General features: G+C 40.6%; 1 protein-coding gene across 4 annotated transcripts in view; it reads right to left on the reverse strand.

Moving 5' to 3' along the window:
* The window catches only part of NIPBL (NIPBL cohesin loading factor), a 151,681-nt gene extending 136,713 nt beyond the window's left edge, over positions 1 to 14,968 (reverse strand). For 2 of the 4 annotated variants that reach the window (XM_063128144.1, XM_063128143.1), the window contains exon 1: positions 14,266 to 14,966. The gene's annotated coding sequence lies outside the window, so the exon portion shown is untranslated. Of the gene's footprint in view, positions 1 to 14,265 lie in introns of all 4 variants that reach the window. The other 2 variants (XM_063128146.1, XM_063128145.1) reach the window with 2 other exon arrangements.
* Between the last annotated feature and the right edge of the window lie 383 nt (positions 14,969 to 15,351).

The following is a 15,351-nucleotide window of genomic DNA, read 5'->3' on the forward strand; positions in this document are numbered from 1 at the left end:
CTCTGTTTCTCAATTCTAAGTGTAGAATTGCTCTTGCTAAACAGCTGTTTTGCACTTGGCTAAAGTTGGCAGATTTCAGGGATCTAGGAAAAAAGCAACCTGAAGCCTGCCCCACCCGAAATGAGATTTTGACCTGGTTTGCACATCAAACTGCAATTCCCAGGCTGTTTAACCCAGGAACTGCTGAACACGAGGAAAGTGAAAAATACACAGTCTCCCACGTCCTCGTCATTTCAGTTAACAACCAGGAACACCCCATTCTTTGGTTGCTTCATGATGCGCAAACCCAGAAACTCTGGGTTGTTTATTGACTCGGTTGTTAATTGAAAGCAGAAATGACAAGGGCACAGAAGGCAGTGCATTTGCCATTTCACTCGTCTCCAGTAATTCCTGCATTAAACAACCCAGGAATTACAGTGTAATGTGTTTCTGAAAGCAGGTAAGCAAATGTGAATCAGTACACATACATGCTGACAAACAACCCATGATTTGATAACCATGGACTGTTGAATTAGCCAAACCACATTATGTAGTGGTTTGTGTTAGACTGAGGCAAGCTCAAATCTACTTTGAAATGAAGCTCACAAACATGAAGCCACTCAAAAACTCTCAGCCTAACCTACCTCACAGAGCTGTTGTGAGGAAAATATGTGCAGACATGAACACCACCTTTAGCTCCTAGGGAGAGGTGGGATATAAGTGTAATGCATACTTTTAAAATCTTGTGCTTTTTCTAAGCAGTTCAGGATAGCATACAAGGACTGCCCCCATTTTCTTCCCTCCCAGTACCCTAAGAGATAGATTAGGCTAAGAGATCCCAAGTGACAAATTACTACCCAGTGGGTTTTGTGACTGAATAGAACTCAAAGCAAGGTCTCCCATTCCAAAGTCTAGCACATTGTCGACTATACCATTTATTTTAAGCTGGTGGTTCAAGACTCACAACTAAGTTGCACCAGTGGCACCACCACTATTGGGGTGGGAGCTTTTTAGAAGAAGGAGAAAGATAAAAAAAAGAGTAACCAGAAGAAATGAAAACAGAGCTCTTTTATCTGTAATACTTGTGTAAACAAGAGCTACTATGCTTAGCATAGGTTTTTCTACAGCTGAATTATAACATGTACCTGAGAAAGTGAACTACTTTATATACATATTTAAAAATGTAGGATTCTTGCCCTCCTTTGCACCAGATTACATAAAACGAAAACTTCGAAGTGCGCCCATGCTGCAGTTTTGGATTAAAGATGAATCCTTGATCTAATATGTTTTAGACTAATACACTATATACACAAACTTATAACCTGCATTCATGCTATTCCTACAGAATTAAAGCAACTGTTCTTCAATTAATTTTATCCTCAAAGCATAAATATGAGTATATGATTTTGATATCCTATAATAAAGACCTGAAATGTATGTTTTGCAAGATGGTATGGAACAAGATTTACATCTGACCGTGCGGAAATATCTGTTTAATTGTAGAAGAATTCACCTCAAGCATTATTTACATTCAATAAAAGAAAACATTTCTGAAAAGTGTCTGCCAAGTTTCAGCCAGGAAGATTTTAAAAATAATGATACAAGTCCAACTTGGCAGCATGCTGTTTGTGAAACTGTAGAGTGAATGCAAAGATTTCTTTCAGCAACATAAAATTTGTATCTTCTCTATAAGATATAGAACACATAGATTTACAATGTGCAATCATTAATAAGGAGGAAACATCAAACCTCAGTCAGAGTTACAATATTTATTTTTAACATTTATATAGTTTCATCTGCAAAAAAGGCCATCAAGGTAGCGTGCCACAATTTAAAACAGTAAAATCTTAAAACAAGAAACATAAGAACATAAAAAAATAGTAAGAAATCTTAAAACATTATACACCAACAAACAATGCTTAGAAAACCATTAACTTGAATACATTCACCTCCATAAAATGCAAGTAGACAACACAAATTGATTTTTTTCATCTGCCTTCTCTAATTAGTACTCAAAGAACTGCACCTTTCATTTAATTATTTTTAATAAGTGTTTCCAGCCCTGACACTTGTATAGAAAACCAAATATATGGTAGTAATAAAAACTGAAGCCCAGTTCCTACAGCTATGGCTTGCCAAGGAACTGTTAGATGACCTTTGGCAACTTTCAGGAAGTTGCTCCCATTATAGAAACAGGAATACCCAACCAACTTCATGGGATTGTCAAGAACAAAGTTTTGAGACTCTGCACATTAAAAATGTCAATATAAATAAAAGTTCTATTTCTCTCAAGTTGTATGTTACCTAAACCAAGATTCAACATGCTGGACCAGAAAATGCAACAGGTCCCCTTGTCACACCCACCATGTTCATTAATGCAAGATCAAGAACATACAACCTAAACATGTACAAGCAAAACATGCAATTAACTATTTTTTTTCAAACAGGCTGTGCTCTTTTCTAATCAAGCAGCCCACCATTCTTACAGTACACATTTCTTACTTTATTTTTTTAAATCCACAAGAGATCCCATGGTAGTGTACATTACATTTTAAAAATGCAAATACAATGTAGCAAACTTCCCTAACCTCCAATCCAGATGCTTTGAACTCCAACCCCCATCAGTCTCAGCCAGCGTGACTAGTGGTCAAGAATGCTATGAGTTGTAGTCCAACATATCTGGAAGGCAGCCAGTTTGGGAAGGCAGCATTAATAAAATTATAAAATATGAAACTAAAAATGACTCAATCTGCAAAAAAAAACCGGATCAAGTAATTAAAAAATAAAACTCTAAATGCTGAGCAAACTTTAAATGCTGGGCATCTGACTTGTTGCCAAAGAGAAAACAAGTTGCTGTCAACTGTGTCTCCTTCAGGAAGCCATTCCAAGTTCAGGGTACCTCCACAAAAAATTCTCTTTTGTAAAAGCATAATGTATCTTTCTCACTGATGGCACTTGGAGAAGGGCTGCCTCTGGATCTTAATGCTCGGGCAGAATAAGGGAGGGGGTGCTCCTTCAGATATTTAGTGCTTTAATGGTGATAATCAGCACCTTAAATTGGTCCTGTTAGCAAATATGGAGCCAATGTAAGTAATTCCCTGAGCATTGATGCAATATGGCTCATGTAGGTAAAACAGTCAGAATTCTAGCTGCTGATTCCTGCATGAGCTGAAGCTTTGGAACAATTTTCAATAGAACAACTGCATATAAACGCATAGTAATCCAACCTGGAGGTTAGCAGGGCATGGATCACCACAGCAAGGCTATTCCTATATAGGAAAGGCCACAGCTGGAGCACCAGCTGGAACTGGTAAAAGTGTGCCAGGCCACCAAGGTTACTTCTGTCTCTGGTAACTGACCAGATTCAGATGGCTCATCATAGGTTGCTTATATGCAACCCCTGCACAGGGGTTATCCTGTCATGGGAACCATGCAAGTGTGTTTTATGTGAGTGTTAAACAAACTTCGCATAATCCTAAAATAGACTATGGGTTATGCAAGGGTTGTTTATTTATTTATACCACCTAATAGCCAAAGCCCTCTGGGCAGTTTAACTCACACTCACTAGGTTCGCATGACAAGTGTTGCATATTCAGAATAGCAGCCTCAAGCACCACAGCCTTGCCATAGGTTAAATAACCTACGGTGGGCTGTCGTGTTGTGAGAACAGCCTATGTTGAATCAAGGACAACCTCCAAGATGTGTACCTACTGCTTCAGTGAGGTCGAACCCTATCCAAAAGTTCCCAGTCCTGAGAATCACCTACGCACGGTGCCACCATACTGTCAAGATTCAGCTTCAGATTATTGACCTACATCCATCCCATCATCACCTCCAAATCTTCACCGGACTCAGGTAAAATTGAGAGATAGAACTGGATGTTATAAGCAGAGATCCTAGTGATATAAGGAGAGATACAAATAATTTAATAATAAAATAAATATTGTCAAGACCTCATTCCAATTATCCGGATTACCTCACCCAGGGCTTCAGACAGATGCTAGTGTGACTAAGGCTGTTTCAGTGCCAACCTCCAGAATAAACCTGGATTTAAATAGGTCTGGTTTACTTGTTTCATCCAAAGCACATGGAGCTGGACTGCCACCACATTCTCATGCAATTAGATGAAAAAAAGGATGCTTATGAAGTTTGTTTCTTATGAAGTAGTCTTACAGCCACCCAATTCAAGACATTAATAACCTTCTGGACCAATCCCATAGACTTGATGTAAGGGGCCAAAGATAGTCAAGTTGGTTGGACCTCTTTAAGTACCTTGTCCACATCTTCATACTGCAACAACCAACAATAACTTAAACTGATCCCACAAAACTGGACCAGATAGTGCTCTGTAGTTAAAGCCACAGAAAAGCTTAATAAAGCAAAATACAGAAGTCTGTACCATATAACCTGACTATGCTCAAAACCAAGACTAAATAACCAATAGCAAACATGGCTATGAATCATCAGAGATATTGGATATCTTGGAAATCAATGTCATCTAAAGGTCTATCAGTTACAGTCATAATTAGCTACTATGTGCTGGATCCAGAATGTCTTTTTCACAAACGGAAGGGCTTCTTTGGTTCATGGAAGCAACTGAGATCCAGCAGAGGATCCTGCTTGAGGGTGGGGTGGGAGAACAACCGTTTTCATCTTTCACCCAAACCCCCCATGCCATCTCATACACTGTTCTAGAGGATGTCATAACCCTCCAGATCTGTTTTTCAGGGGGCTGCAGGGTGAAAAAAGAAATGTCAAATATCACTTTCCAGCTCTTCCTCTAGCAGGAGCATTCTGTGAGTAGAGTTCTGCCCATGTGAACTTGGGATCCCAGTTTGTGAAAGCCTGTCTGAACAGGGTGGGTGGGTGTGTATTTTATTGCCTGAAAAGAATATGCATGCTTAGCTTGTGCAGAAAATTCTATTTATCCAATATTTTCAGGATGATGCAAAATCCATTACAAAAGTAACATTTTAGGACAACATTTGATATGTTCTAACTTCTTAACATTTATTCTTGTGTAGACTGTGGCTATGTTCAGACACAATCCTAAACCATGATTTAGCATTATGAGAATGAGCCTAGATTCCCTTGAGTTTGCACATTCTCTCTCCTCCTCTGGCAGGGCTGTGAAGAGGAGAGCAGAAGCTTCCATTTTAGTTTAACCGCAATTTAGCCTGTTGTCCATAACCTAAACTGTGGGCAATCTTAGTGATGTCAATGAAGATAAGCCAACTTCATAAACTATGGTTTAAGGCTGGCCCTTTTTCTACTAACCATAGTTAAGATTAAGTACAGTTTGCCTGAGTTGAGGCAACACAACAAGCTGTAGTTAATCTAAAATGGAACTGAAAACTTCCAAACTTCTCCTTGCAACCATGGCAGAGGAAAAGAAAGGATGGTGGGGATGAGAGGGGAACATGAAAGTCTGGGATGGGTGGCTCTGCTCATTCCCATAACACTGAACTATGGCTTGTTTATTTATAGTGGGAAGAACAAAGGAAAGTTAGAAATGGTTATAAAAATATGAACATATAGCAATGACTTAGCTGTGATTTACAAAAAAAGCAACTAGATTTGTAGATCTAATTAATCTCCAGTGTCAATGAAAAGTTCTGGTTATCACCTTTAAAGGTCCAATTAGCTTGGGGCAAGATAATTTGAAGAATTGCCTGCACCTGTAAGATCCTGCCCAGGTCTTAATAGTGGCCAAAGAGGCTCTGCTCTTGTACCTACAAATAATTTCCCAGGTTGGTGGGAAAAGAGATTTATTTACAATATTTCTATATCCCCTGTCCAAGGATTTTGGCGTGGTGAACAAATAAGGTAAAATAAAAAATAGACTACAAACACATTAAAATAATTTTTTAAAAGAAACAGTGCAAATAAAACCGTGTCTGGTCATTAAGGGAAGGTTTCCTGGAACAACGTTTTCAGGAAGTGCTGGAAGGTATACAAAGTTGCTGCCTGCCTGTCCTCCAGTGGCAGGGAATTCCATAGGAAGGAGGCCACCACACTGAAGGCTCTTCTCCTGGTGAACTCCGATTGGACCATAGGTCCATGTGGAACCACCAGGACAGCATGACCTCAGATGACCAGGCAAGTTGATAGGGGAGAAGGTGCTCCCTCAAGTATCCTGGTCCCAAGTTGTTTATGGCTTTGTACACTAGGTACTAGAACCTTAAACCTGGCTCGGTAGTGAAATAGGCAGCCACTGCAGGTCCCTCAGCAAATGAGTTATATGCTTAAAAGGGGCAGCTGCCAACAACAGCTTAGCTGCTGCATTCTGCACTAGCTCCAGCTTCTGGAGCAGCTTAAAGGGCAGTCTCACATAGAGTGCACTGCAGTAATTCAGCCTTGAGTTTACTAATGCCTGTACCACCGTGGCCAAGCTATCCCTGTCCAGGAGAGGCTGTAGCTGGCGAACCAAACAAAGCTGGCAAAAGGTACTCTGACCCACTGTGGCCACTTGGGCCTCTAGCAACAGAGATGGATCTAAACTATAAACCCCCAAACTACAAACCTGATCTTTCAGGGGGAATGATAAGGTCTTCTCTTGTGGTAGCCCCATTCTTATGGAATACCTTACCATGGGAGCTATGGCTGGCTCTCTCACTATGTTTAAATGGGTCTGGAAAATCCATTGTTTCATAATTTTATCTTGTAAATTGCCTTGAGAAGGCTTTGCTTTAAAAGGCAATATAAAAATATGATTAAGCAAATAGATTGAAAACTGTCTATTCAGAACCACACTATTTGTGTGGCCATACAGTGCTAGCCTTTTAAAAAGAAAAGAGGAGCATTAGTAGTATATTTTAACTACTTTGAAAAGAATGACTAGTGAAACAAAAATGCAAAATACTTCCAGGAACCTCATCTGCCTCCAACACAGCAGTTAACTCACACATACTCAATCAGCGTCACATCACTTATCACCATTTTATGCTATGTCTAACCCACTATAATCTGTTTCTTTAAGTTCAGCTGGGAGTACTTACATTGGCCTAGCAGCAAACTTGTTAAGTTCTTTGCTTGAAGATAACTATGTTCCATGGGATCCCTCTGATCATGTTGGATTAAACCAAATGGCCAGTGCTGTTTTCCATAGTGGCCAATCAGATGCCCCTGGGAAGCTCACAAGTGGGACCTGAGGGCATCAGCCCTCTCCCACTGTTCCCCAGCATACAGCCTATCAATAGAACCAAGCCCCTCTCTGTCCACTTCCACCAAAGCTTCCCTATTAAGAATGTGAGTCCCAAGTATAAAGACCCAAAGGGCACTGACTAGCTTGTAGTGATATATGACCTAGAGCAGCAGCAACACTTAGTAGGCACACACAGTATTAGATGTATGTCTAAACCTTCAAGTAAACCTCTCAATCTTGTGAATTAAGTTTTAAGTTCAATGCAATATGTTCTGGCTATTTACATAATATCTGCCAATAGAACTGCCTCTTCCTCTTTGTAGTCCAGTTGTACAATAACTATATTTTCTCTACCCATTTTACCATCTCTTATATTTAAGACCACTCTTCTGGTTTGCCTTTTCCTTAGTACAGTGTACTTCCAATTGTATTAATTTTAATCAAACACACACACAAGTTCAAGTCTTGCCTCAGACTTGAACTTACTAGGTAAGCAAGCATTTCTGTCAATATTAATCCACCTTACAGATTTGCTGTACGCATCTCCAAGATAATATATGTGAACAATCTCAATTGTTACACAAATTATTTGCAACCCAACACATTGATTTTGTAAGAAGTCATAGCCCAGTTATAAAGCACATGCTTTGCATATCAAAAAAAACACCCCACGTTTAACTCACAGCATGTCCAGCTAAAAGAAGCAGGCAATGGTAAAGATCTCTGCCTGGATCCTGGAGAACCACTGCAAGAGTAGATAATACTGAGCTAGATGGACCAATAGTTTGATTCAGTATGATAGCTTCATATGATATTATTTATTATTTATTTATTGCATTTCTATACTGCCCAATAGCCGAAGCTCTCTGGGCGGTTTACAAAAATGTTATTAGAGCACAACAATTAGTGCACACAATTTTTTAATATATATTTTATTGTTGTAAGCTGCCTTGTGAGGGCTTCTGCCCTAAAAAGTAGCCAAGAAATATTTAAAATAAAATAAATAATAAATAAACAATTGTGATGCAAACATCCAGTGCATATACCCAAGTACTTCTGTATATATGAGTTATTCCAGTTTTCCCATCCAACTGAATTTTATGCTTCTTGTGCCTTTGACTATTAGAAGCAGCTTTTTGGGTGGCTCAGGAATTGCAATAAGAATTGGGAAGAGGTTCTCAGAAGTGTCACGGCATAAGCAGAAGAACGCAGTATGATCAAACATATTTTAAAGAAATAGTTCAAGTTATTTAGTACTACACCAAAATTACACCACAAACATGGTAATAGATGACAACCTTCTCCAACATGGTACAATCTATATATTTTGAACTATACATCATCCCTGACCATTAGGCATGCTAGTTGGTTCTGATGGATGTTGTAGTCCAAAACATCTGAAGGGTACCATGTTGAGGAAGGCTAGTATATGACATTAATCTGCATGAAATGTTTTGGAACAAGGTCACAGCAATAGAAACAAGTTGCTGAACTAAAGCTATTCTCTAATCTTTGTGGAGCGCAACAATTAGCAGCTGAACTGGAAGTAAACCAGAACAACTAAACTGCAACCAAATCTAAATGTTTAAAAGTTCAACTCCTCAGTGAAAGCTGTTCATATCAATCTCCCCCACTGTGAAGGATGTTCACACATCACTCACATTACAAGCACCACCATACAGAAGCATTCCCAGTGGCTTCACCCTGTGAACAGTAGTGTTCTTGACTGATGTATGTCTCAGTGATGAGAAGCATACACTAATCCAGTACCACTTGTTAACCTAGCAATACTTTTCTTTTACCCCACACATTCAGTACAGTTTCATCAGAGAGCAGAAGGAGCTGCACTTCAATTTGTCATTCAGAATTGTTTGCTCTGAGAAGGGCTTTACCATTTTTATCTTTTTATTAAAGTATCATGCTAGGTTCATCTTGTTGACAATTATTTTTCTTTTCTTATCAAACACTGCAAAAAGGTGGGTACAATCAATGCAAAAATGGGCAGATGGCACAGAGAAAGCCAGTTAGCCTGAAGGCATAGAGAAAGCCTCCATGTTCTATATTTCTCTGGTAGTGGTACAGAGAAGAAAGTAGAGTCACCTCCAAGAGACCTGCTGTTTCCTGACAGACAAACCTCCATATAGGGCACTGGTGGATGCTAGCTGATGGGTTTTCTGGCTCAGTACCAGACAGGACAGAGAGGAAGAAGGAAAACACAGCAGGGTGCTTGGGCAAATGCTTGGGTACCACTTGAAGTTGAAAGCAAGGCTCTTTCTGCTTCTCTTCTGCTTTAAAGGCAAGTAACCCTAAAGTCAACATGGATGGGGAAAACACACTATCTAAAATAGGAACATCTAGCCACAACTCTTTTGAAATGCATGCACAGCCAACAGCAGCACTTGGTCAGCTATACACACAGGTGAGATGCTCACCCAGAGATAACTGGTACTCACTCCAGTTGACCCACCCCATAGTTGCTAGTCTACACCTCAAACTCACATATATTCCATGCCCAAACTCACAGGACAACTCCAGAAAGTATTTATGCCAGCTGTGCAATTTCTCATGACCCTGGTGGAAGCTACCCCTGAAGGAAAACATGGAAGTTACATTACCCTAGCATGACAGAGCAGTGTCTACCCTAGTAAAGCTCTTTTGTTATTTTATTAACTCTAGAATAGAGTGATTCCCAGGTCTGTGTTAAATGCAGAATCATATTGTGGAGGGTGGATCTGTGATGTATTCTGACAGCAGAGAAACAGCCAATGAGTAATATTTCACAAGGCTAATTTAGAGTGCAATCTACAAATTCAAGATCTGGAGCTTAGCTTCATGGTAAGTGTGCACAATAGTGTAGCTTTAAGCTTTATTTGGGATGTAAGAGAAAGTTAGTATTCTTTTCAATAAACAAATCTTATGAGCACAAAATGTATTGAACTTTCATAGTGACTCAATTGTTTGGAAATTAGGCTGGATGTGTTTTGTAAGAAAGATACAATCTTACAAACACCCCTCAAATTTAAAATAAGCATTGGAATAAAATTGTTCATTAAAGGAGGGAAGACTTTTAAACTGGAAGAGCTTCTTTTTTCTTTGCAGGCTGTCAGTGAGCCATAAATGCTTAAAGACTGCCAAAGAAGCTTGTTTTAACTTTTTTATTGAGTACTAATATTTTTGTAGTTATTTCTAAGACTGGTTAAATGTGCCATGTTTTAGTAGCAGCAAGTCTGAAAAAATCAAAATTAAAAGTCAGACAGATTGAAATAGAAAAGACATAATGAAAAACCACCAGAGCCAACTTATTTACAAAATTATTATTCCTAAATTTCATTAATATTCAGGCCCCAGCAGCAACATTTAGCAGCCAATGTCAATTTTAAGCATGAGACTTCTGAAAGGCTAAAGAAATACTTCCAAGGTATGTAGGACTTTTCCAGTCCTGTCCACAGCTACTATATGTATAGATACATGACTGCAATTCATCAGCAATCGCCAATCCTGACTTGAAAAGAAGCAAGCAAGTCACCTATGCAACCTATTTCAACAAAACTGTGCTTAGAATCATAGCCAAAAAAGTATTTGGAAGAATTATTAACTTGCAGACTTCTGTCCAACCTTCTCAAAGCATAATAATTTACAATTCATTTGTCTTCCTAAAGTGAATAATGATCACTTTTACTAATTTTGTTCATTTTCCAGGATCTTTGAGACAGATTGCAATATAAAGTGATAAGCATCAAGACTTCTGCATAATGAAGTATGGCACTACTTGCATTAAATTGCTTCTAAAATCACTAATGTAGGTTATTTAATTCATTTGTCTCATTCACTGTAAACTCTTTAACCTACTCAGCAATAACTAGTTTTGTCATATTTATAGAGCACACAAGATATGAATAGACACATCTTGTATGCTCATTCAGGGTTAGAGGGGCATTGTCCTAGGCACCAGATACGAGAAAGGGACATTGTCCTTGACCTAGATTGATTGCATATAAGGCATTGATTGCACACTTAATCCATAGAGCTAGAATATATGCCATTTTACCAAAATAACCAGGGTACAAAAGTGTGTAAGCATGTGGTGATAGATCCAACATTAGAATTCAGAATTAAGGCCTACACTAATTTGTGAACTGTTTTGTTAAGATAATTAAAGATGGTGCATACAGTATGCTCAGTGGACACCTAAAATGCAGTTATTGCAAACAATTCCAGATTTTACATGATTTTGTACTGCAAAGCATTTGGGTACTTAAAAAGTATTCCTACCTCTGTTGTTTGCACAAACACATTCACTATTCCGAAAAACATACAGAAACTTGGATAAAAGACACTCTCCTTCCAGATAAAATGTTAGGCTTACACAAGTAAAAGCCTAACCACAACCCTGTCTTTGAACCATCTTATTCCCGTTAACTTCAATGAGAATGAAACAGTTTCAATTTAAGATTAACTGGTATTGAGAAGTTAAAGACATTTATTATTCTTTATTAATATACTCTCCCTTATATTTCCTATAAAAACACCATTAAAGGGCTAAAAAAAACCAGAATCTGTGCCATCACCTATAAATTCTTAGGAAGCAAGCAAAAAATGTTCATCATCAAAGTCATACTAATCACACATGCTTAACCAATAATTATTTAATATTTCCATATACTTCTTTAAAGTTTTCCGTCAGCCAACAACAAAAACTTTGGCACTTCATAATCTTACATAAAATTAAATTTAAATCATACCATGGCATTGTCAAAGTCCAGTTTATAACATTTAGAAAAAATTAAGAGAAAGAAAATCAAATCTAAAGTCTTGAATTTTCCATATACTATAACATGGATAATTTCAAAATGCATGAACCTTAAAAAATAATAGAAGGATATGGCAAGAAGCACTGTAGGAACTTCGTTCATGATAAAATCTGGAACTAAAATTAAGAACTTGCTGAAGATATACAAGAACTGAGCATAAACCTCACTGTAATTTAAGCAAAGTCACACATGTGTAACTAAAGCGACAAAAGAATTATCAGATCTACTGTCGCTTTCTGATGATGAAAAACACTCTAGTACAACTATTTTCTATACAGTCCTTTCTTGTCTGTAAAACAGATGTATGCTTGGCCTGCCTACACACATACACACCACAGCTTAAAAGAAAACAAAGATACAGACACACACAATTAGAAACAACTCGTGGTTTGCTCAGTAATTCATAAATTTCAGAAATAAAAGCTGCTTTTTCAAACTGAAAATGGTTCCTCTCCCATGTATATAGGCCTGAGGCCCTGTTGCAAACAGTGTCTAACAGGCCCAGGCAGCACAAAGACAGGAATGGCAGATTAGTGGGAGGGAGGGAGGCTGGGTTTGGGGCTCAGCAGGATCTTCAGGCTTTTTAAAATTCAAACTGCTGCCTGACCAATACAAATCACGGACACACTACTGACTATGACATGGATTTACAGCATTAAAAACACGCCTCCTACGTGACAGCTATATTAACTTCACCCCTTTAAACATGTATCAGGCCATAAAAGCACAATACTTTCTGAAAAACAAAAGTTACTTTACTGCTAGCTCCCAAAACAACTTAAACACCTACAACAATAACAACATGAAGGCTGTACAGTGGGAAATGTTGCTATGCTGTAACTACCATTGGAAGACTTCATTTGGCAATTAGTTTTACAAAAACAGCTATCAAACCAGCTGATTAACACAATTCTTTATAGTTATGCAAAACAATCTGGACTGTATACAGCATAATCCTCTATGTCTACTCAGAAGCAAGTTCCATTGAGCTCAGTAAGGATTACTCTCAGGTAAGTTGGGTCCACAATTACAGCTGCAGATAACATTTACAGGTATCTAACATACCTTCAATTTCTAAAATATGCTAAAGTTTCTCCTGCAAGAATTTATATTTGCTACTATTTGATAATGTTAAAAGACTAATATTGAACTTTTAGACATCTGATTTATAGAGGTCACTCAGTTAAACGAACAGCATGGACATGAACAACGTGTATGGATCTGAAACTGATCTACCTTTACAGGAAACTTTGGGAACTTAATTTTGCACAATTTTGAAGCATTTTTCAATCCAATCTTAACCATGTTTACTCACAACTAAGTACCACTGGCTTCAATAAGACTTACTCCCACGTAAGTATGTTTAAGATTGCAGCTTTAATTACCACAATTTGTGAGGAGATTCCAGATTAACCTTTGGCCCCTAAAGTGTCAAACAACTGCATCGATGACCCCTTCTCTGTTTAGGCACCCGTTGTTACAAAGAATAAACATTTTTTTTCTGTGGGCCATAATCGCTTACTATGTATCTTTTTGTGCACAGCAAACCAGAAATAGGGATAATGGTGGTACGCTGCCTGCAACCCATGCACGTTTTGCGAGTTGGGCAGGTGTTCGTGTTCTGTCAATCATGCACTAAGGACTATTTTTTTCTATTAATGAGAGATATGCCTTCAAATAGATTTACACAACTAGAGATTTTAATCATCTTTCCAGGCGTTCAAATCTACAGATATGAGCTATCTGAACGTCGCGATTGTGTAAGGATAAATACAAGATGCAGTTGTTGTTGATTATACACACAGAGTGCGTGCGTGAGAGCGAGCGCCCGTCTCCCTCCCCGCTCTCTCCTTCCCCTGCCCGATTTGGCCGGGACCTTTTCTTCCCTCCCCCCGCCGGTGAAGTTGTAAATATGGCACAGGTTCGGTGCCCAGTCGCTGTTTTAACTGTATTGTTTCCTCCTCCCACTCTTGCTCTCGGGCGCCGAGGCCTGTCACAGAGCAGCACTTCGCCTCTCTAATCCCCGAGCTTGAGTGAAAGCGCTGGCCGCTGGGCCTGCGCCCTCCTCCGGGCCTGCGTTTCTCCAGCAGCTCGGCTGCTTCATCCAACAAGCCCCAGGAGGAGGCGACGGAGAGAAACGTGAAGCAAACACCCCCGGCTGCCACTCATTATTTCTCTCTTTTTCTCCCCCCTCCTCCCCTTCCCACACCGGCCGAAAAAGCTAATCCCCGCTCTGCTTCCCGACTGGGCCGCCTCGCCTGAGAGGAGGCCCAACTCGCTGCTTCCCTTCCACCGAGAAGAAACCCGAAGAGCGAGGGGAGGGGGGTTTACCTGAGCAAAACGCCGTCTCAATCCAACCGAAATCCAAGCGAGGGGGGGAAGGAGAGAGGGAAAAAAATCCGCCCCCCTCCCTCCTCAGAGGATCCGCCGCTGGGCCGCCGCGGAGCGGGAGGAGGAGGAGGGGAGATAATATAACAACAATAATCCGGGCCGGGAGGGGGGCTGGCTCCTCTTCCGTCTCCTCCTCAGTGCAGCGAACATGTAGAGCCGGGGAGGGGGGGAGAGCGGCCGAAGCGAATCCCTTAAGTCGTCGCCGTCGTCGTCGTCGTTGCCGCCGCCGCCTTCCTCCTCCTCCTCCTCTTTTTCTTCTTCTTCTTCTTCCTTCTCCTCCTTGCCGTCGTCCTCCCACCGAGCCTAATTCACACCAACATCCACACAGGCCGGGCCGAACCGGATTCGATAAACACCTCACGCACCGACCGACCGACCGACCAACCCCGGGGAGGGAGGGAGGAAAGGAGCGAGCGCAAGGGAGGGGAGGGGGGAATCTCCTCTACCGCGGCTTGTTCCTTCTCTTCCGCCGCCGTCACCACCACCACTACCACCACCCCCGCCTCCTCTCCCTCTGTGTGCGCGGTTGGGGCGGGGCAGGGAGGGGAATCGCTTGGGCTACGGTGAGTCGGTACCGGGGAGGGAGGAAAAGGGGAGGGAGGAAAAATAGGAGCCTGCGTGAATGTGAGCGTCGCTCTCGCTCCCTCAGAACAAAATGCCGACCGGAAGTGCAGCTGTAGGAATGACTCCCTCCACCGGCGCCAAACACCAACAGCCTCCCCCTACTCTCCTCTCTTCTGCTGTTGCGGCCGTCTGCTTCGCTCACTCCCTTCCTTCCTTCCCGGCCGAGAAATCCTCGCACGGAGAGCAGCTGGAGCAGTTCTTCAGGACGCAGCAACAGCTGGTGGCTGATGTGTTGTGTATTTGTGCGTCTCTTGTCTCCTTTTCTTCTTCTTTCTCGGTTTCTCTTTCTTTTTTTGTTTCCCATCACCCTTGCTGATGTGCATAAGAAAGGAAAGCTGGAGTTTGCCGAGAAGGCCTGCCATTGGGAAGAAAAGGAACTCGGCGAACTGTCAAGATGAGGAA

The sequence above is a fragment of the Elgaria multicarinata genome, chromosome 6 (genome assembly GCF_023053635.1).
Source record: "Elgaria multicarinata webbii isolate HBS135686 ecotype San Diego chromosome 6, rElgMul1.1.pri, whole genome shotgun sequence".
Classification (NCBI taxonomy): Eukaryota; Metazoa; Chordata; class Lepidosauria; order Squamata; family Anguidae; genus Elgaria; species Elgaria multicarinata.